We start from the raw sequence: 23,468 nt of genomic DNA on the forward strand, positions 1-23,468 counted from the left end.
TTTGTTTTTTAAATACTTATAAATGCATATTATAAAGTCAGCGAATGTAGGAAATTGAATTTTTAAATAAACGTTTCGGTACCTACCTACTTTCAAAACTCTAAAAATTAGCTTTATTTGGAAATATTGCTCACCTTAAGGTTTTTCTGCTATTTTAGTTATTTTTAGAGAGCAGCTTTGAAATATTCAAGAAGCTTTATGATATCGGTTGATGAAAATAATATTTATTAAACAAATAAAATATTGAGCAACACCGCAATGTAACCGGCAGGGAAAAATGCATAATGTACCTACTCGGCATTTTGTGTTGATGAAACACATTTCTAATTATTTGTGCGTAAGTCAGGCAATTATATACAAATATGAGACGAGCCTGCCTCTCACGTGCTTATTCTGAAAATAAAACGACGAGTTTCTTGCGCGTAACATTCTGCCGAAGAAATAAAACCATATTACAGTTACGTCTTTCTTCCTCCGAAGCGGCAGTAAAAAACAAGTTGTTTACGAGGAGGAGCGCTGCAAGTCGACTTCCACATATGTCGGTGCATTTGTGGAGAACTGCAAACTGCACTTGCAGTGGTACGTGCACTCGGCAAGCAGAGATGCGTCTAACAACACAGGCCGGGGAAAAGTACCGCTCACATTATGTTTTCCTGGTAATTGATTGATTGGAATACAAAACAAATAAAACACATTCCCGAGTTAACAAATAAGCTGGAAATATTTGATTTTTTCTTTACTGCCATCATTGTAAGCGAAAAAAGTTGTTTGTGAGGAGATAAATAACTTATTAACGAACGGATACTGTTGCGTTGAATCTCTTGTTTTGAACTGTCTGTTTATCAAGGATCGAAAAAATACATCTGCCACGATTATGGACACTGTAAGACTAATCAAAGCGTTGGGTCAAGAATGAGGAGAAACTGCAACATGGCTAAATACTTCAAAGCTAACAATGTACTATACAGTGAAGATATTTAGGTTTAATTGACAAATATCATTAATACATATCTGAAATAAGGTACTCCCAGTTGGGATCCTTGTGAAACTCCCCATAGTTAATGCTAAAATAATTATATTTATTTTAAGAGCAAGTAAAGTTACTACTGTCTTTTCTTTATTTCGTGACTCACGGTGTCGAAGGCTTTTTGGAGGTCTACAAGAATTGCTACGAGATAGTTTCCACTATCTATCTTGGTTCTATTCTATTAGATGTAGTCTTTCACCTGGTCGATACTGAAATTACTTTTCAATGTGCTTTATTACTATAAACCCTAACTCACAACAACATCAGTACATGATAATCCGTTAAATGAATGCCACACCTTTTGATTCGTCTGTACAAAACTGAGATAATTCGAGTACCTACTCACTGCACGCAACTATTAGCAAATATAATGCATAATAGCTACATCATTATATCTGTACAATGTGCATCTATAATGCTCTCTTCTTTTTTTAACACGCATTCCTTCACTTCCTCTTATAGAATTACACTGTGAGAACAAAATATTAACCTTTACGGCGATTTTAGTGGCATCTTCTAACTTTTGTGAGAAATGTCCATTTCAGGAGTGAAAATCGTATTTAAATCAAAATATCAATAATAAAATTATTTGTAGGTTTGTTTCACATTTGAAGCCTAATATAACCTTTTGTATAACCTTGATGAAGGTTCGGGGAGAATCGAAACAGATTGGTTTATAAATTGAAAATATATAAAATAAATTGGTGTCGAAACAAAATTATTTTATTAAAATTATTATGATTCTTTTCAAGTTCTGTTACTATATCATTATTGCACAATTGTTTCTTACAACTGAAAAAAGAACGTAATTTTAATAGAACCATCACAGAAATTAAAAACGAAGTTTTAAATTTGATGAATTGTGCAAATTCGGTCTTTCAACCCAACTTAAATAAAAATTACAAACCTGCCAGTGAAAATATCGATGTACCTATTTGATTTTATTGCTGCTTTTATATAATTCAGTGGAAATAACATTCCACACTTGTATCAAAGCTATCAAGAAAAGTATTTATGAAAAATAGGAAACGTTGTAATCATATTAACAAACCAGATATATTACAAAATAGAGTCCTTTAAAAAGTGTTTTCATGTGTGTATTTTGACGTCATATCCTATTTGCCTATCCTTACAAACATAGTGTCATATTGTGCATGCTGAATACAGCAAATTTTACTCAGTGGTCTGGCAGATAAAATTGGCCTTCCAATCTGAAAGTCACGAGTTCGATATCCGGTAAAGTTTATAAACATAAAAGCCGGTGAGACTCGACATAAAGCTGATACAATCAACACACGTGACTTGTAAAAAGAAAAACTTAAAAGAACTTAAACAAACCATGTTTGTATTTGGGTATTTCCGCTAAAATTTGTAAACGTTTTTATTAATTTTTTTATGTTTTCCATTCCGTTATTTTTACGTTTTATTTTTAAATTTTTACCATAACCAGATTATTACAAGTTGAAAATTTTTCATCGCAGAAATTGTGGTAGTGACGACCATAATATGTAATCTTATTTGTCCAAAATATTATTAAATGTAATAACGTAAATTTATTAGTAGACGTCTTAAATTTATCACTTAAAAAAGCAAAAGATTGTTACTTCAAACACCACAAAAGTAATCTCATACCTAAAATGATCGAAATCAGACTTTGTTTCATATACACTACTTTTCGAACTAAATCTAAATACTTAATTAAAAACCATAATTATGTTAACTGACTAAATAAAGTAAATTAATAAATTAACATGTTAAAAATATATAATTTTTCAATATTCTATAATATATTACTATTAAAAAATCAAATTACGATCATGAGACATTTCAAAAACGCAATTTACAAACTTTGATCAAAATGCCATTTTTTAAAATATCGGTATAATGTTAGAATTTGTGTGACTGAGAAAGGTTTCAATAAATTGTAAAGCAGATTTTTTTTCAAATGAAGCAAACACTTTGGGGTGTGACATTATATATTGATTGAAAAAACACACTTTGTAATACATCACTTTTTATTTTGAATCAATAATGACAGCCGACCGGGTTTCGCTTATCTCAAGCTTCACCAGGGTTTATTATGTTAACTTGTTAGCCCTGATGAAGCTTGAGATAAGCGAAACCCGGTTGGCTGTAATTTCTGATTCAAAATAAAAAGTGGTGTATTACAAAGTGTGTGTTTTCAATGAATACAGATTTTTGTTATTATTTTTTATGAGTAGTGTCATGGGTTACATTTTGTTCGTGTAAGACTTGTAACTTTTGCTGTTATATTTTACATACTGTAAATTGTAGCAAAAAGTGGCATTTTAGCTAATGTTTTACACATTTTATAGCTGACTAGTTACTACCTGATTTCAACCTAAATTCTAGGTTATTTAACATTAATTGATAATGGCTCGTTGTACAAAATGTGTATTCTTAAAAGAAGGTGCTTTATCCTAGAAATTTCACCACGCTAAATCTCAATGTTGGAGTGATTTTTTAGAGACAAAGATAGGGAATTTCTTCTCCACAGTTAAGGGATATTTTTTATTTTATTTAGTCGCTTACGTGGGAGTTACGATATACGAAAAAAGAAATATTACGGCGCTTTAATATATTTGTATAGTTACAGCGTTACGTATTAAATTCTAGCATTATCCATCAGTTATTTTCATCAAACCTCTTCCCAAAATTCAAAACACGGGTCAAAAGGAACACGATTCATATTATAACAACGTCTCGCCGAATATACAACAAGCGGAGATAGGTGCTGGGGTTGGGTGGTTAGGTAGGTGGTTTGTTGGGAGTCTGTATAGTCTTGTTGCATCACACCTACTGAAAGGCTGTGCAGGAATGATTTGGGTCCAGGACACCTGTTGTGCCGGAAGTGTCCGGAAAATGAACACGTTTGGATACCGAACGCATCCGGCGAGAGCTTGTATTCCCGGTAACAAGTACCTATATGTTAACGGGCGAGTAATGTGTTAATGGAAGAATTAAATTACAACGCTACCTTAGAAGTGCCGAATATCAATAATTGATTTTGTTTTCCAATAGTAAACAGGTTTAAAATCATCGAACATTCAAAAACTCGTGAATAAACGAGCATCTTTTAAAACAATTTCAATTTAGTTATAATTAACAGTTTTATAGTTTGATTAAATAGCGAGTAGCATAATGCCTCATCCTGAATTTATAAATGTTCATTATTCTAAAACAGCCAAAAAGCTCTTGAACTTTGAGTTCTGGCGTTATTAAATGTACACAATGTCTAAAATTTATCGGTCAGTGTACTTCTTTTGCTCTCAACTTTTGTTTGCACCTTTAGCTACGAAACTTTTAAATATTAAATCAAAGGCATAAAATTATGACATATCTATTCGTACATGTAATAGGTCCAAATATACTTTTTAAATTAATTCCTCATAATACCCATTTATGAATAGTTAATTTGGCACTTAAACAACACTGCAGTATTGATCAGTCATTTTTACAACATTTATCAAAAATTCAAACAAATATTTTATCTTTATTAGTTTGAATTACACTATTGAGTGATTCAAACTAATAAAGATAATGGCTTATTTGATAAAACCTTTCACCACACGAAAGTACTATAGAAACGGCCAGCTCATAGTTCACCGTATGACCTAATACGATCGTTCCGCGAATACAAACCCCATTTACCTATATTTGTTTCATCCACACAAAAAAGGTGAATTGTTTTAGATTATGCTTTCTCCATTCGTGGATGAAAAAGCGTTTGGTAGTCTCTTAAAGTCACACTCATCCAACAAATTTAATGTAATAAGTGTTTCTCAATATGTATTAGGAACTTATTAGGGTTAATGGTAAACAAGGTTCAGTCACAATTTAATGAGATCCACGGATAAAAATTGAGTAAGGCTTTTTTATCAAGATACTTTTAAAAAATTGACTGCATGAACATTTTCTTATAAAATATTAGTCACTAAGAATATATCTGAACACGTTTTCACGCAGATGGCATTGTCCAAATAAATATAGTGGACGAAAAATAAAATGCAAACGGTAAGATGCGAAAATATAATTATTTTTAAGAACACGTTTTCCGACTTCCCGATACCATATTTACTAATACATATAACATACTTTATATATAACATACTTTACTGATAGTTTGCTATAAATTTTTTTAAATAATTCTTTATAGACCTCCAGTCCCGTTTTTAACATGAACACAAAAAAATTACCAGATTTGTGATAAATTAACAATATTTCATATTAGTATAAGATTATAGTATAAGATGATGTATAGCTAGTAGATTAATTAAAACCTGGCCCTATAACATCAGAAGAAAGACGAAGGTATGGAAGTGGAAATCAACAATGACTTAAGTGAACATTAAGAAACAAGATGCTTAGTAATAACGTTTTCATAATGGTCCTGAATTATACGAAAATTTGGTCACTTATCTACACACCGAAACAAAAACAAAAGCGTTTGAATACAGAAACGCATCATTTAATACTTTTTTTATTGATATATTACCAGTATTTTTTCATGATACAAAGATACATATTAATTATCGTGAGCCTCACAATAATAAACTGTGAGGCTCACAATAATAATGTGCTGATGTCCCTATTTCACAATTTTATAAGAAAAAATATGTTTGTAAATAAAATTGACTGTATTGAAATCGATTTAAATTAACAAACTAAAAATAAATATTAAGAAATAAAATAAAACAAACAAATAGAAATATATTATTAAAGGCAGTATTAAAAAAATTGTCAATAAGTATCTAATGATTGGTACAGTATTGGTATGATAAAAGTTTTTTTTTAATATGGCCTCTTTTATTCTTTAATCCAAATCTTAATTTTTTTGTGATATTTTTTATATTATTTCGTTCATTTTATGTGTCGAGTGTAAAATTGTAGAATGCTTTTATTTCCTGGTATTCGATGTGTATTTGTCCAATTTACAAACAGGTACATTTAGGTTTGAAAATTATAAGCATACGTGATGGTGTTTTCCCCTTCTGAGTTATTAACTTCAAAAGATCCAACAGGATTGATTAAAATTTGCGCACACGTATAGTTTCAAGAAACACCAATTTATATTGGGACCTAATGAAGTGGTTGCGAAGGTAGTGGAAGTTTTTTAATTCACTCATAATCACAATATAGTCCAATTTCCATGCATACCCGTCGATTAAACTTCAACATTGAACATTAGTATTGAATTATTGAAGATAAGATTATCGATTTTTATCTAGGATTTAAACTTCGCCTTGCCGGGGCGCAGTTCCATCAACTGAGCTAATGGGTCCCTAATTCGTTTGGTTATATTTAACTGTGTCATACTTCAAATAAGAACTATCATTTGCACATTTTCATTTCTCAAGATTCAATTTGAACTAAATGCAATCTATGATAGTGTCTTGGATAAATAAATACTATTTTAATTTTAATGTGCTACATCTATTGACTTTTTCTGTAAGCCTAGGATGAATACATATATAATATTTTATGCATATAAAATATTCACGTTCACTTGCAGAAAACGTCAATAGATGTCGAAAAATGATTAAATATTACAATTAAAGACTTTTCTTATACAGTTATTCCAAAATTTAAAAAAAAAAAAAATCTCAAAATATTATGTTCTGATAGATTAACAAATAATAAAAAGAGAATAAAACTCCATTATCTGGGTTACATCATTAAGAACAACTACTACAAAATTAGTTTATTGATTTTAAAGCGAAGCTAGATTTAAAGCAATGGAAGACACCTCGAACTTCACTATTTCAAAATATTTATAAATGATTACGAGTATGAGATCTGTTGAATTATTTTGCAAGTCAGTAGATTGTAAAGTTGCAATATCATTTTTAAAAATTCCCAACTTCAGACAAAACAAGCAGCGGTCCGTTAAGAAATTTAATACAAATGTTCGATACTTGTTGTTTTAGTGAACACTCCAAACAGAGAAGTCGGCAGTCATCAAAGCAATTCGCACTTTGTAGAAATGCCGCTCGGAACGGAAAATCGAGTTACATCAACTTTAAATTTCGGGACGTGTTCAAGGACGTCCATCTTATACAGAAATTCATTCTTTGCCATCTTTTACAACGTTTTGTTTTACTCGATCCATATTGTATGTCTAAAAGTTTTTTTTGGGTAGGTTCATAGAAACGTATTTTTTTATTAAATATTGACGGTTGTGCTGAAACCACTTTGCGTTAGTAAAATAATGCACTGAAATACAGATAATTTTTTATATTTCTATTTTTATATCTCAATTTGGTAGGCGGGTATGAATAGCGCCGTTCCGGGAACCATTTATTGGATAACCAACACCTATGCCGTAGGTCACTCCAAGTGGTTCGCTAAGTTGACTTTGCAGGGGTGCCCGAGTTCATGGGGGTAATGTTTTTTTAGGTCTTGACGGCGGGTTTGTCTGCCCGCTTACTGCATGGCGGGCCAGATCGGGAGATCGTTATCTCTGTCAGACTTTCCACTTCTTATAAAATTATTCCAAATGCACAAATCGATCCACCAGCTCTAAGTATTCGTCATTCACAACTATACTGCACGCTGTTTTTGTACTGTCTGTTTTAAACACCATGGCATTAGACTCAAATTCTTCATTAACTCATTTTTCATACACGTTTTGATCATCCTAGACAAAAGAGACTGAATGTACATAGATCTATGTTTTCTGTTTTAAAATATCTTAAGCAAAACTCTGTGTGTGAGCCACATTAAAGTTTCGGTCGCCTACCGCTTAGCCACCCTGCATTATTAATTATCGCTCGTCATCGTGGATTGATTTTTTTTTCAAAATGCCTCAAATAATAAAGCACACAGTACCTTCGTAGTGTGCGGAAAATGGTTTCGGGCAGTCACATGGCTATCGCATGATGTCACGAAGTAAACTCGAGTGCTGCATCGATTCTCTTTGTTGTGGCTTTAAAAAATGCATTCGCTCACAGATTAACGACGGATAAAGTGGTTTTTGTCATTTTTAGGCCAATTTTAAATGCGTTTTATGGCCAAATGGAATTTAAAATAAAGTAAAATAATTATATATAATATTGTCACGTGCAAATATGCATTTTGTGACGCTAAAATAAATAGGTAAATGCAGACATAAAAATAGATTCCTATACTTTTTACTACAGTAACCCCACACAGGGAAAATAATTTCTCTGTTTTGGGTTACTCACAGGGAAATTATTTTCCCTGTGAGTAACTGTATCTCATCCTTTGGGATGCTGTGTGGAGAGTCTTTTTTAATAAAAGGCAGGAGAGTAAATTCTTGAAAAGTAAAAGGTATGAGAGTTGGTTAGGAATCTAGGGGTTAGTCCAGAAATCCAGAAGTGACAGACATATATATCTCGCTGCAGCGCAAGGCAGTGGGTCAAAAGACCAGTTAGAAAAGCCAAAAGGTCTCTCGAAACTAGCATCTCCTCAAATCAGCCTCTACAGGTCTGGCACGCCATGCAGTTGGTGGGCAGGCACATCCTAAATACACCTCATCCGATGAACCCGGTGGCTCCTGTTAAATCACCAAACGTAGCGAACCACTTGGAGTGATCTATTACAGAGGTGTTGGTAATCTAATAAATGGTTCCCGGACGGCGGTGCCCAAGCCCGCCTCCCAAATTAAAAATGCTTGTTCATAATTTGCCCATTTTTTATGGGGATACAAAATAATTACAAAAATCGTCGTGTAGGTGAATATGGAAAATTAACTGATTTGGACAAAGGATTTCACGTTTCTAGATTAAAATAACTATCGAAAGAGTAGATTAAAGGTGCTCGAATACGTAGTTTGTTTTAATTGTTTCGCGTGTAATAATCGGGTCAATAAGACATTATAATTTTTTTATGCAACAATGTGTAATAGTCAGTCAGAGGCAGTGGGACTATACAAAACCAGGTGATGTAATGTTAGAAATATAGAATAATAGAGTGAATAGAGTGAAGATAAAAAAAAGGTTTATCTACTATCGATTTTTCACTAGCGTTATGTTTGAAAATAATATGTTTTCAAATTCATTACACTTAATTTTTTTGAAAAGCGTTAAAGTTTAAAATTATTTTCAGCATTTTTTTCTGAAAGTGGATGAATCTATTCTGTCTAGGTGCTATGTAATTTGCCTATACATAGGAGCTTTTTTCTAGGTGAGAAACCTGTGATTAATCTAAAATCTATTTTGTTTGAAAAATGCATTCGAAATGATCCCAAATTGTACTAAATTCATTAATATGCTTTATAAAAGATTCTTTAATGTTTTAATTTCAATAACTATCTCAATCTACAAATTATTACATACATTAATAGCTTGGTAAGCTATGTACCGAAAAATAATGGTAAAAATTATCTAAGATAACATTTATTTTTTCCTTATTATATTTGTCAAAAACTAAAAATATATTTACATAAACGTTTCCATCGAAACATAAAAACATAACATTAAATTAATACACTAGTACATATAAATATTACTTATCTGATTTAAGCCAGAAAATCAAAATTACTATTAAATTCCTTTGAAAACTTTCACCTCATTTTAAAACTAAGTTTTTCATCAAAGACCAAAAAAATATTTAAAACAAAGCAAACAGATTGTGGATTCTAGAAATTAATTGATTTCTTTAATCTTTCATTTAAATTTCATCGCATATAAAATGGATCAATGATTTTGGTTCCGGAAATTCAACAATATCGCAATAATAACGACATTACCATAAGGGATCTCCATGGAATCATGATGCCCTGTTTGGAACAACATATTTCGCTATATTGGAACCGCAAATTCTACAAGCCGGAAATTAAAAATGCCACCAATATCCGCGGTAAAATAGCTATGGAGAATGTGTTATAAAATATATAAATTAATTTTAAAAATACTTTTTCCTCAAAGATCACAAAATGACTCTTCCTTTTTGGTTAAAAACTAGGTTTGAGAGAAGAAATAAAAATAAATCGTTACTTCTATTAGAAAGTGTTTGCTCATAAGTTAAAGCAAAATTACATTTACTTTTTTCATTCGAATTACCTAAAACTAGTTTTTAACAATAATTTTTAATTCGTGATGTGGGGAGGTAGTGCAATCCCATACGTCCTATATAGATACGAGTTTACATATTTTTTGTACAATAGATATGTGATAAATTCAAAAATAGATTTAAAATTAAGGAGAACTATGCATGGCGTGGTCTTGAGTGAGCTCGGGCCCAGCGCTCACTCAGGAGTGGCGCTTGGTGCTGGTAGGCTGCGGTCACCACCGTGTTGTTTTTTTGTGTTTGACAGCTGAATTTCTAGATTTTGGAGCGTTGCTGAGCCGTGGCGACGTTTTTTGCTATACTCCAGGTTTCACGTAACCCACTTTGGGAACCGCTGCCATAATAAATTCTTAAAATTACACTTCATATCCTGAGTCAGTTTTTAGTTTTGATTAAATAAGTTGGTTCAGTTTTATACCTTTCGCGATCAGGATTTGGTCCGCGGTTGCAATCCCCACTCTCATTTTACTTCAAATATTAACTCCAACATATACACTATATTCCGATCACATGTTAATCCTTACAGAAGTCATTAGTCATCAAAACTGTTTTGCTATAAGTTATTCATTTTTGAAAACGTGACCTTTCAAATGTCTACCTTGTTTCTGGTATTATGTGTTTTCCGGTTTCACAGTTATAAAATCCTAGTTCCATTTGCCTTTGCGCGCTTTTCGTATAAATTTTTTCAAAGTTTTTAATTTAATTGCTGTCTTGGGAGAGATGTAGTAGCACCAGTAGCTGCTCGTGTTTTTTTACTTATTTATTGCCAAGCCCCGCCCTGTTTTCCGCTGCCCGGTGAAATATTGAAACTGCCACGCCACTGAGTTTTTATTTTTACCATTTTATGTTTTCCGGGGAGAAATTGCGAGTTTGTCATTTTCAGCTGCATAAAACTTTAGCTATTCTGATAAAACGGTTAAAATATATTATACTAGATGAAGACCCCGGCATTGCCCGGGCATTGCGCAGAATTTTTTAAAACTAATCTAGACCTCTCTCTTGTTTTGAAAGTCAGATGTGCAAAATTTCATCAACCTCTGAATAAAACTGTAGATTTGTATACAAATCAAATCCATGCCACCCGCACACTTCTAGCTTCATTCACATTCATACATCATTTCATACATACTCTTTTGTAATTCTGACTCTTGACACTACCCGATTCAAGAATTTGATTCGTCCATCGTGCTATTTCTTCCTCAGGCGTCCCCGACTTCCACCACCATAAATACTATTTTCAACATTTATTTATTTACTACACGCCCTAATGGGCTTATTCACACTGCAAAGTTTAATAGTTGAGTATCACAGTTATTATAAATTCTAAAAAATTAAAACAATAAAGGAAACATAATACAACAAAAAAGAAAAAAATATTAAATGTTACAACAAAAGCTATAATAAAATAAGATACATTAGTAAAAATGATAAGAAGTCTCACATAAATAGATATTCAAAATAAAAAATAAAAATATATTTATTGCGGAAATTATAGATGTCAATTTGTGTCTCGATATATAAAAGAATTGAAATAAACAATATTTATATATGGATTATTTTTAAGATGAAATATATTTCCCAGATCAGAATATTTATTTCCGAGACTGCGAAGTCTTGGAATCGGGGAATTTTGATAAGACAGTGTCCTGGTGTTGTAAAAATAAAAGGGTAGTAAATTTCGGCAAGATCTTTTGAGTATATGGATGCTGATTAATTGGAGTAACTCAGGACAGTCACATGTTCAAATTATATGAGCGTCCCTTACTGTATCGTATAAATTTATTTATTTTTGCATTCTCATCTGTATAAATACACTTGTGAAAATGTAAATGCAATCATTAACACATTTTGACCTCGAAAAATGGCCAAAAACAAATCTATATACATATAACCGATATTTCAAATTTTTTTTTAAACCAAATTTACATAACAAAAAAGGGACAATTTGTTGTTTTAAAGGTACGATGAACAAACTTACTGTACAACCTTTCATTTCGTATTTTTGATGACCTTTTTACTTTACTTCAACAGTTTGTCGACTGTACAATGCTCGTGTCTATTCCCATCATATTAGAGTTAGTCGTGCACCGTTAGCTAGTTTTTTTAACTGAAACAACGGTAAAAAAACACAGTGACAAATCAACACACTTTGAGCGTGACATAAAGTCATGCAAAGTGACGAAAAAACCAGCTTTATGCCAAATCACTATTTTGATTAATATTTATAAAGAATCGGTGTACATTATGAATACCAAAAAATATGCTTTAGATAAATTGAAGGTTTTCCTATCGTTTTGTTTGAGTAGAATACAAATAAAAAAGTAAATTACTCAATAAAAAATATAAATGTAAAGTACTAAAAGATATTTTTTCACAATAGAATGTATGAACGCAAAAAGGAAACAATTTTTAAAAAATATAGTATTATAGCTAAAATTATCTGTGACAGTTTTACTTGATTAACTATTTTACTTTCTTATAAATGTATTTACAAAATAAATAAAAACCAGTTTTGTGCTTTAAATCGAACGTTTCTAGATTCCATTTATCAAGCAATGCCTATTACCTACGATATAAGGTATACAAAAAATATACACATTTTTGGCTTGTAGCTTCCTCTAAAATAGGTAACATTAGGTTAGTATAGTGATTTATTTTTGGGGTATTACGCCGTTTTGTACTACCCACTTCTTTAGCCAACGTTTCAGACAGCATTATAGTGTCCATCATCAGGGCAGGTAACACTGTCCAAAACATAACGTAAAGAAGGAGGTGGCGCAACATGACATAATACCCCAAAAATAAATCACTATAGAAATTATTGTCCATGAAAATATGAAATCGTATCTACATTAGGTTAGGTTTACAGGACAGTTTTTCAACACTTTTATTGACTTTTTACACTTTTAAAATGTACGTGTAGTGTAAAACCAACTAATTTTTGCTTTTATAGTCTCAAGTACGTTAAGATAAAAAGTATACACCAGCACGAAAAATCAATTCACTTAAAACAAAGTTTTTTTACTATACTACATCTAATTTTGTTATTAAGTGAAACAATTTCAACTTTCCGTCACGGCATCAAACGGCACGACCAAGTTGCGCCAACATTTCATCCAATTTCAGTAAAATGTCTGTGTGTGTATACGCGAATGCCACCAACAGTTGATAGGATGCATTGTCATAGAAAACAAGTCTATATTTCACGTTTTAGTTCGATCGGATATCGGAAAGTGGGTTAAGTTTTACTTCAAAGATTTGCATTCATTCATTACCGAAAAAGGAAATTGAAATTGGAATGGATGTATTTAAAAAAATACTTTTTTGTTAAGTATTCTGCGAAGAGTTAAACTACAATATTATGTGCAGAGTCATTTTGAGCTAATTTTTAACTGGCAGTTCAGGTTCGTTTATTCGACACCTAAGTCGATAAAATCAACAATACAATTCGATCGCTATATTCTTAAATGAAGCGTACGTGTTGCTGAAATTAGCACTCTAGTAAGCTAATCAACCTTCATTTATCTAAAAACTCGTAAAGCAGCACACACGCGCACACAAACATATTGTGGGGCTTAGCAAACACGACTTACATATATCTACGTGTTAGAAACCCACACTACGTGATACCTTACACAGGGTTTGGCCAAACTACGTCAATGATCAAAAGTCACTTGTCTTAAAATTTTGTATTAAAAACAAAACTTGTAACTGTTAATTAATTGATTAACAGTGCTGGCATTTTTACCAAGCTTAACTTGTGTTTAAAATGGATCATGTTTGATATCTGCTGTGAGTAAATCATCTTACGCACCGGATTTCTTTATTCAAACCTTTGACACAAAAATAAATATACCTCAGGTAGGAATTTTTCATAAGCGGGAGATACAACCAAAATTTTCCTTGTGAAAGACCTCTACTAAAAATCAAAACGTTGGTGACTTAGTAAGATTTAAATAAACAGGTTCTTTCCAACCTATATTTTTCAACACATCTCACAAAGTACCCCAAATAGGGATACCACTGTCCCATCAGATCCGAACAGTCGAGACTCTTGTGATATATTGAATTAAAATAAAAATTATTTAAAATAAGGTGTTTCTCAAAACCAGCGTCATTGAATTCTTCTTCGACAAATATACGAAAGACACCCAAAAATATAAATAAAATATTTTTGCAGGACTAAGAACAATTCATTTTTATAACTCTTTCTTGAATCCAATAACTAAGCGATGTAATAAATTGCTAGCGTTTTCTCCATTCACTATTTATTTTCCATTAAATGACCTGCCACACAGCATCCCCCGAAAAATACTTAGCAACGTGCGTAAGTGCGCGCTAACCAAAAGTAAGCATGCACTTTCCTTATGCATTAATTATTACATAATTTTAACCTAATGTCATTCTTAAAGAAAGAAAACTTTATTTTTATTCAGTCAATCCATTATACAGATTAATGATAATAATATCATTTATCAATTTGAAACTGTTAGAGACTCAATAACACGTTACCAAGAAATGTCTCACCCTGCTCTGCGGCGTGAACTGTCAAAAGAATATCGATTGCCTTTAAATATAGGACATTGCCGTACATATATACTTACGTATGTTCTTATTTGTCTCACTCGAGTAGACATAGACATAGACACATCCCACGAAGCTAGGCGAGGAGACACCTAGACGAACTGTAACGCTTCTGAAATTGTTTTATATGTAAAAATGTTACTTCTTCTTAGAAATTCATGGTAGTATAATGACTAAACGTGCAACATACACATTTATCTTTATTTCAATTTCAATATTTTTTCAAAAGAGGGTCATTAATTTACTCTGAAGAGGTTTGTAGCAGCGTAAAACTGGTTCAGCCAAAAATAAACTAGTAGATAAGGGTAACATAAGTATTATTGTGTTTTCACCGAATAATGGGCTAGGTGTTTTTTTCTAACTACCGCAAAGAGTCTTACAATTGTATCCCTTAATCTGATATATTGTCAAACAAAAGGGAAAAGAAGGACATGGAAAAAAGGAAGGTCGGAAAGTACCTGGAAATAAGTGTCTCAATTACCAGCAACATTATCTATATATATCTAATAACATCAAGACACGGGTTCAGTTCCCGTTGGCGGCATTTATTTTACTCGGGAGATATTTTAAATTTGTATTGATATTTCAGGCGACTAATTATTGCTTATGATTATTTGTTATCCTTTATGCTATGCATAAAACCTTATCTTATAAACATTAGTTTATCATTAAAAAATAGTAACATTATCGATTAAAGATTAAAATACGCTCTTTATTACTTTAATTAAAATTTTCACGAAATAAATTTCTACAATAATTTATATCAGCAACGGTTTATTCAGAATTCTAACCATTCAAAACGAATTTGTTGCCTGATCGTCAAATAAATAATTCATCGAACTTCGTTCTAGTTGAAAACGTTCGTATGTACCAATTCAACAAACACAGTAATAACATATAGTATGAAATTCGAAGTTGAGCAGGTAATTACAATGGGACACATTTGAAATTAAGGCGTATTCTCGGATTCAACGATCCATTCAATGAAACCAAAGTGCATTTTGCTAAACAGATTAGAACATTTTAATTGTCCCCGTAAGAGAAGTAGTTATTATACGATTGGGATGCATGTCAAGTTAAAAATGTAGAAAACGTTAAAAAGAAAACATTTTCTGAATAAATAATATTATCCAAATAGTTCAAATTTAGGTGCATGTAGTTCAGAAGCTTAATTTTTTTTTAGTTATTAGGAAACGAACAGTTATACGTATTTCATTTTTTTAAAATAAAGTGTTACATGGTTGCATGAACCATTGATGTTTCAATGAACATACAAAAAAAAACTTACAGTAGAATTGATAGAATTTTTTTAAACACAGATTGAATGTAAATATATAGATAATGTAAGAATAAACAAAAAATATATTTTTTTACAATTTTTTTTTTATTTTTATTTTATTTTATTTTATTTGGGAAACAAACAGTTATACAAATATATTTTAATACAAATCATTTTTACCAAGTTGCATAAACCAGTAAAGTTAAAGTTAAATTATCATTGATAGTCAAAATAAAGAATGAAAACGAGAATCTTACACGTAACAAGGGTTTAGGGTTCGAAAATGTTAACGTTTCGATTATTTTTTTTCTTATAAGCATTCAGTAAATTAAACTGAAGACAAATGGAAAAATGTCAGCGTCTGAAAAGATTCTATTTTATCCTGTGCACGTTCTTCTGAAAAATTGGCGTTGTCTTCAGGTAGTTTTTGAGTGTGGGATGTGGAGTTAGTTTTTTCGCACGTTTTGTACTGGACAGTCGATAAATGTTTTCTAGATGGTAGTCATTATCAACAGCCTTGTTGATGATGTCAAGTTTAAAAAAAAATGGTGGGGTATATTTCAGTGTTGATAATTAATGGAATGCTAATGAGTCTTGTTGTTCGGGTGTTTGGAAGAACTAATAAATGGATGCTTATGAGTCTCGTTATTCGGGGGTTTGGAAGGACTAATTAATGGATGCTGATGAGTTTAGTTGTTCGGGTGTTTGGAAGGACTAATTAATGGAATACTTATGTGTCTAGATGTTCGGGGTTTGGAAGGACTAATTAATGGAAATCTAATGAGTCTATTTGTTCGGGTGTTTGGAAGGACTAATTAATAGAATGCCAATGAGTCTATTTGTTCGGGTGTTTGGAAGAACTAAACTAAGTGATTCAGAATATTTACATTAATAAGTGTATCGACATGAAATCAAATTCTATAAGAGTACGTATGAGATGATATATTATTTTCGTTATTTAAGCAGTGGCGTCTCGTGAGTTTTGAGTGCGATAGGGTGCTAGGTTTGACAAACTCGACATTATTGATGCTGATGATTGATGTTCAAAACTTTTTTTTTATTTTTTATTCAAAATATTCGTAAAAAAATTTTTGAAAAAAAAAAAAATGTTTTCGGATACAACAACATCAAGAATGCTATTTTTTCGTATTATTACCATTCTAGTACAAACAAAAGTCACGAGCCGCCACTGAATTTAAGAATGGATCTTTTGCCATGAAAGAGTTGTGTGAAGTTTCAGCATCTCTCACGCCTTCAGAGTAGCGACATTATTGTTAATTTTTCTTTTATTAACCATAACCAATTAATTTTTATAAATATTAACCGGAAATAAGGAATTACAGAATTTTTCCAAAGAAATATCACCATCTCTATGACAAATATTTTTTCAAACTTTTTTCAGGCAGTAGGTACCATAAAATTGATTATTCGGATTTTTTCAGCTTGGAGTAAGAACCACGACCATTAGAACTATGGTGACATAAAATGTAGTAACCAAGACGGCCGCCGTCTTAAACCGGAACCGGAACGTAACAAATAAATTTACAGACAAACAAAATGCCAGATGATCTAGACACGACTTTAGTCTATTAACAATAAGAAACTACAGCTAAGACTTTTAACCAACCAACGTATAGCAACATTTCGATTCTTAATTGTGGCCCCCTATCGGGGAAATACTAAGAACCTATGTATGATGTATTGCAAATTACATATTTATTTCATATTGTGCGTGTCAAAATACACATTTTGATAAATGTTTTAATATTGAACTAATCCGGATTTCAAGGAGGTCTACCAAAAAGTTCGTCATCGAATTTATTAAGATCAGAAAATGTCTTTTGATAAAATAATTTAATTGACATTTCAAATACAATGAGAGAACTTTAGGAGAAAGTTTTTTGTGTTTTTTGTACACCACACAACTGCTCCCAACCGTTTGGAGCCAGTGAGAATTCGTCATCCTCAATTGGTGTGAGTTGTGATGCTAAAGGTGTTAGGGAGGAGAATAATATGGGGAAGAGGAAGGTGCAGAAGTATCTGGCTATTCAGATCTGGTCACCAAACACGTCTAAAGCCATTTTAAGCAATGTTTCAACAAGACGAAACTTAGAGTATCTTCCACTCTGGAAGATTCTCTTCGTCAAAGCAGTACGATACTGTACTGTGAAACCCGATCGGTATACGAGTAAAAGCAAGACTTTTATGATTTAAGATTCACCAAGAATATAATGATTATAAATTAATTAAAGCTAATTTACTTGCGCATGCCGGGATTTTATCTGGCACCTCCCAATCGCTAGTCAAAAGCTTTACCAAAAAAGCTCACTTAATAACAGTACCTAATAAGAATTTAACGATATTTCTTCTAATAATTTTAGAAATTCTTTCTTTTAATTGGTAGTATAAAGCTCGAATAAATTTCCAAACAATCCATGGTTCCGTACTTCCCATTTTTATCAAGACATCAACATTTATTTATTTACTAAGCGTACCTCAAAAAAAATCGTTTTAAATCAACTCATAGTTTACAAAAAGGGTTTTTTCACAATTATTACTCCTATTGTAGGCTTGGAGCAATCTTATAATATAACTTCGATTCCCACAGTTAATCCTCTGTCTATCATTTCAGACCGTCCATCATATGTTAGCATAATTATATTATATGTTCTGGCATACCGCAGTCAAATTGTAAATAATTATAACAAAATTACTTTGTAATTGAGATTCTTTTTGTCCATCTTCAAATATTTATCTGGTCATCTTTGTGTAACATACATTCACATAAAATTGAACGAAAAAAATATCATTAATTTGGAAGGCGCTTAAATTATACATAACATGTTCCAATTGATTTTTTTTACATCAACCCTACGCAGGAGGTCCTGAGGAAAATAATTTTTCTATGTCATCATTGGGAATGCTGCGTGGGAGGTCTTTTTTTATGGAAAATAAGGAGATTTTGCTCTGAGAAGGTTAAAAAAATGAGGGATCAGTCTGTCCAGGAGTGACGGACATATGAATTTATTCCACCCACGGCGGTGCAAGGCGATGGATCGAGAAACCAATTGGAGAGGTCAAAGGGTCTCAATAAAATAAACCTCTCCCGATCAGGCACGACAAGCAGCTGGTGGGTAGGAGAAACCTGGACACACCTCACCCGATAAACCCGGTCAACCCTGCTGATTCACCAAAGGTAGCGAACCACTTAGCACATACGTCTGTCTTAGGTCGCCACCTATGGCAGAGGTGTTGGTTATCCAATAAAGGTTTCCCGGGGTGGCGGTGCCCAAGCCCGTCTCAGAAATGAAATACCAGAAGACGAGATTTATGCCAGAAATTCTGGTACTAACTACTATTTGTATTCCTCATTGCCCAGAATAGAGGGAAATAATCATAACGAGTCAGTGGACTTCCATAATTTATCACTTAACAAATACAAAAGAATGTTACTGAGGCAGTTAAGTTGTGTAAATTAAATATGTATTGTATTAACATATGATTTTACATTCGTAAAAGCCCCTAAAAGGGACTTTAATTAAGTAAAGTAAAGTATTAAATTATAGTGAATTTATGTAATTAGTTAAGTAAACTACCCGAATTGTCACAATTTTTTGGTATTTTATGCTTATTAACGGGCATTAAGACAGCCATGAACTAGTGATTACGATTATTTATCTATTTATTGCACACCCAATAAATACCACACTATACTACATACCCCATTGAATGTATTTGCTTCTTGAACTAATTTTATTTACACATAACATTGCTTCCTTTAAAAAGCAAAAATACAAGCAGATATGCGAAAATCCTTAACTACATCAGTTTGTTATTATGATTAAAAGATTAATACAACTATAATGTACTATTATTATTTATTATTTTTTGTATCGTTGTACTCGTATGTAAAAGCCTAATGGGCCTTTAAATAAATAAATCATTTTCCCGAAACCCCTGAATTAAAAAAATATTACATATTTGTAATAAGCATTTACTTTGTGGCTCGTCATAATTTACAATAAAAGATATAAAATTGTTTTAGACTACTTTAATTTTAATTGTACTCTACCGGTTTCGGAAGCACCCTTCCTTCGTCAGGAGAGTGTTAAAACTAACCTTTGGTACAAAATATTGACAGATATATACACAAAAATATAATTCAGGTGTTTGAGTGGGAGGTTAACAAAGGGGGACGGGTAATTGGGGGAATTTCAGCAATAACATAGCGGCTTACTGGAAATATATCTAGAATGGGACTAAACGATAAATTAATTTGGTTATTCAATATTCTAGCGTTATTATTTAGGGATTTTTTGATTTCAAGAGCTTCTAAGTTATCCAATGCTAGTATATTGAATAACCAAATTAATTTAAAATTAAAAATATTACTCCAAATATTATAACTTCCAGAATTTTTTTGTAGAATACATTCGCACTTATTTTTCGTTAATATTTATTAACAAGATTTTCTAAAACTGGGACGGCTCCACTGGTCAACATATGGAATATACAAAGATAGAATACGAGAACAAAGGGTTTTTTTATTCTTAAATTACAGGATGAAGTAGTGTAGATAAAGTTATAATTAGGTGAATACATGGTAGAGAAGTAAACACAATATCCTTGGGCATGAGAAACATGAGTTTCTCCAAAGATGACTTCTTCGATGTCTAATGATGACATATGAAGTTAAAAATAAATTAATTATTGAAAAAGAAGATATTATCAATCTGAATGAAACATGAAACAGAGCAAGACACAGAAAATAACAAAAAGGTAACGGTTGTCACTGGGAATCGAATTCAGGATCTCTATCTCATCAGTACAGCACAATGAATGATGTTGATCAATGAATTCGGCAATTTACGTCATTTTTATCGATCTTATATTTCAAATTCAAACTCATTTTCCCATATTTCTAGCTGCTGTCTTTTTTAATGATTCCAACGTTCTAGCTCAATCATTTTCCACTTCGGAGGCTTGTCAAATATGTAGGTATTACATTATTAAAAATTTTGGGAACAAATACTCGATATGTAAATATAAATATGGCAATTTATTGGTCCTTTTCATCTAGTAGAGTTGATTTGTTTGATGAAACTGTTTAACTCTGGATGTGCAAATATTTTTTGTATTTATATTTATATTTTTGAAGAAAGACAAACATTCTCCGGGTTACAAATAACCTGACAATATTTCAAAATCTCCTACTACCACCACGGTAAGAGTAAAATGTTTGTAAATAAGCATTGGTTCGATGGCTATTTTTTTAAAAATGAAGTTGTATACAGGGTGTCCGGGGGTAAAGTGTACTAACTTCGGGGGATGGCTCTACATGCTTTTAGAAGTAGAAAAAATGAATAACTTTTTAGAAATTCCAACGTTTTAAGGTAGTTTTTATGTTAAAAAATTTGAGTTGTTTGTATGGGAAAATAAATTATTAATAATAATCCCAGACACCCTGTATGTAAAAGCATTTTGAGCGTAAATAAATAAGTATGCATATTTTTTTGTATATGAAGTACTTTGTTTACACCACTTTTTAATTAATAATAATCCACATGTTTCAAGACCAATGGCTTCTTCGTCAAGATAATGAAAACTAAGCATTTAAAAAAAGATAAGAATAGACAAATAAGTACATTTATACAAAAATATTAAAATATCGTACAAAATAAATTAAATTATCGTGAAATAATTAATTATTACATATATATGTGCCAAAGCATTTTTTTATAATATGTATTTCAAATTTATGTATAAACCAAAAATTTTGATAATTTAACATAAAATAATCAAGGAGTAACTAAATAACGAAAATAAAAATACAAAATTAAATTAATTAATAATGATATTTTTATTTTTTTAATGACACCATAAAGGTAATTTGCGATTTTCAAACATAAATTTTTCTTTTAATTTTGATAAAATTATTAACCTTTGCATAAATAAATCTTTCTCAACCACTAGGCCAAATTTATGTCGCTATTATGTCTTCAGTTTTTATGCATGAATAAAAAAATACAAAGTGTCACACAATAATGAAGTTTTAACAGAGAAACTGCAGATCGCAGACTGAAGCAATTTAACCCCGTCGAAGCGTGAAGGGTTAATTATTGAAGAAATCGGCGCAGTGGAAGTAATACGTAAATGATTGGAAGTAGAAAGGTTTAAAATGATAATTACGTGTCGATAACTGATGACGTTAAGTATTGAGCCAATAAAGATAATGTTGTATTATATATACTAAATGTTAGTTAGAAATTTGTTTAAGCAGTAAGTATTAATAGAAGCAAGATGGATCTTGTATAATTATATAATAATTATAATAATAGTGCCCTGACACTATACATTTGCTATCTTTGCATATACCTCCAAAATATACTAGACGGTATATTTTATTCTACAACAATAACTTCGCTACGAATTCTGTGTTAGAAAGAATACATAGGTCGGGCAATGAACTAAGTGATGTCGCTGACATATTTAATTTAAACTTCAATACATTTAAAGCCAAAATAGTCCACCATTTTTAAAATGTAAATAATGTATTAGAAATCATTATATTTTATTTCGATTTTCTTTTGTTTGTTTTATACTGTTGTTAAAAATGAAATTTGTAATTTTCACGTACTTAAAAGCCCAATAAAGCGTCAATAAATAAATAATTAATCGGGTTTTTGGATGTACACTATGTGCACTGATGTGTTATATTTAGATGAGACATGAAGCGAAAAAATAGGTTTCGCTTTTTTACCTGCAACATAGCAATTTTTATATAAAATTTCACATTTATGTATAAACCGAATTTAACATAAAATAATCAAGGAGTAACTTAGATAACAAAAATAAAAGTACCGAAATAAATATATTAATAATAACATGCTTATTTTTTAAATGACGCCACAAAGTGAATTTGCCATTATTAGACATTCCATTTTTTTTAATTTTGATAAAATCATTAATCTTTGCATTGCATAAATAAATCAATACTGGGATCTTTCTAAACAACTATGTAAAATTTATACCGTTATTATGCGCCTCTAATTGTAGCTCCATAACTATGTGTACAATTTTTCTGCAAGTTCGATTAACAGCACGAAAACACGAAATGTGCCAATATGATTACAGGTATATTTGACCGTTTTTAATGAGTTTTCGTAAAACAAAATTCTCAAACAAATACCAAAGTACTTCTTAATTTTATTTTCAACTGCCAAATAATATGACCAACACCCCTGCCATAGGTTTTGTGTCTTAATGTTATCTTCTCAGAACTTTCTCTCCTTCCTTTCCCTAAAAAGACCCTCCACACAGCATCCCTGAAGATGACATAGACCATTAAGAAATTATTTTTCCTCAGGATTTGTGTGGTGCTAATGTAAAAAAAGTAGTAATTTTACAAAGTAATATTTTTTTAAAGATAATTATCAAGTTTTTTTGCAAATCATTTAAACGTCTTTGTTTTCTCTGATTACAAAATCTTACGATATTTGAATAAAATATATTTGTGCAGTTCACAAA

At 31.4% G+C, this 23,468-nt stretch overlaps 1 protein-coding gene across 2 annotated transcripts in view; it reads left to right on the forward strand.

Moving 5' to 3' along the window:
* The window catches only part of Eip93F (Ecdysone-induced protein 93F), a 134,851-nt gene that overhangs the window by 15,947 nt on the left and 95,436 nt on the right, over positions 1-23,468 (forward strand). The window lies entirely within an intron of this gene.

This window comes from Hesperophylax consimilis, chromosome 25, assembly GCF_061612785.1.
Source record: "Hesperophylax consimilis isolate HC1 chromosome 25, BYU_Hcon_1.0, whole genome shotgun sequence".
Classification (NCBI taxonomy): domain Eukaryota; kingdom Metazoa; phylum Arthropoda; class Insecta; order Trichoptera; family Limnephilidae; genus Hesperophylax; species Hesperophylax consimilis.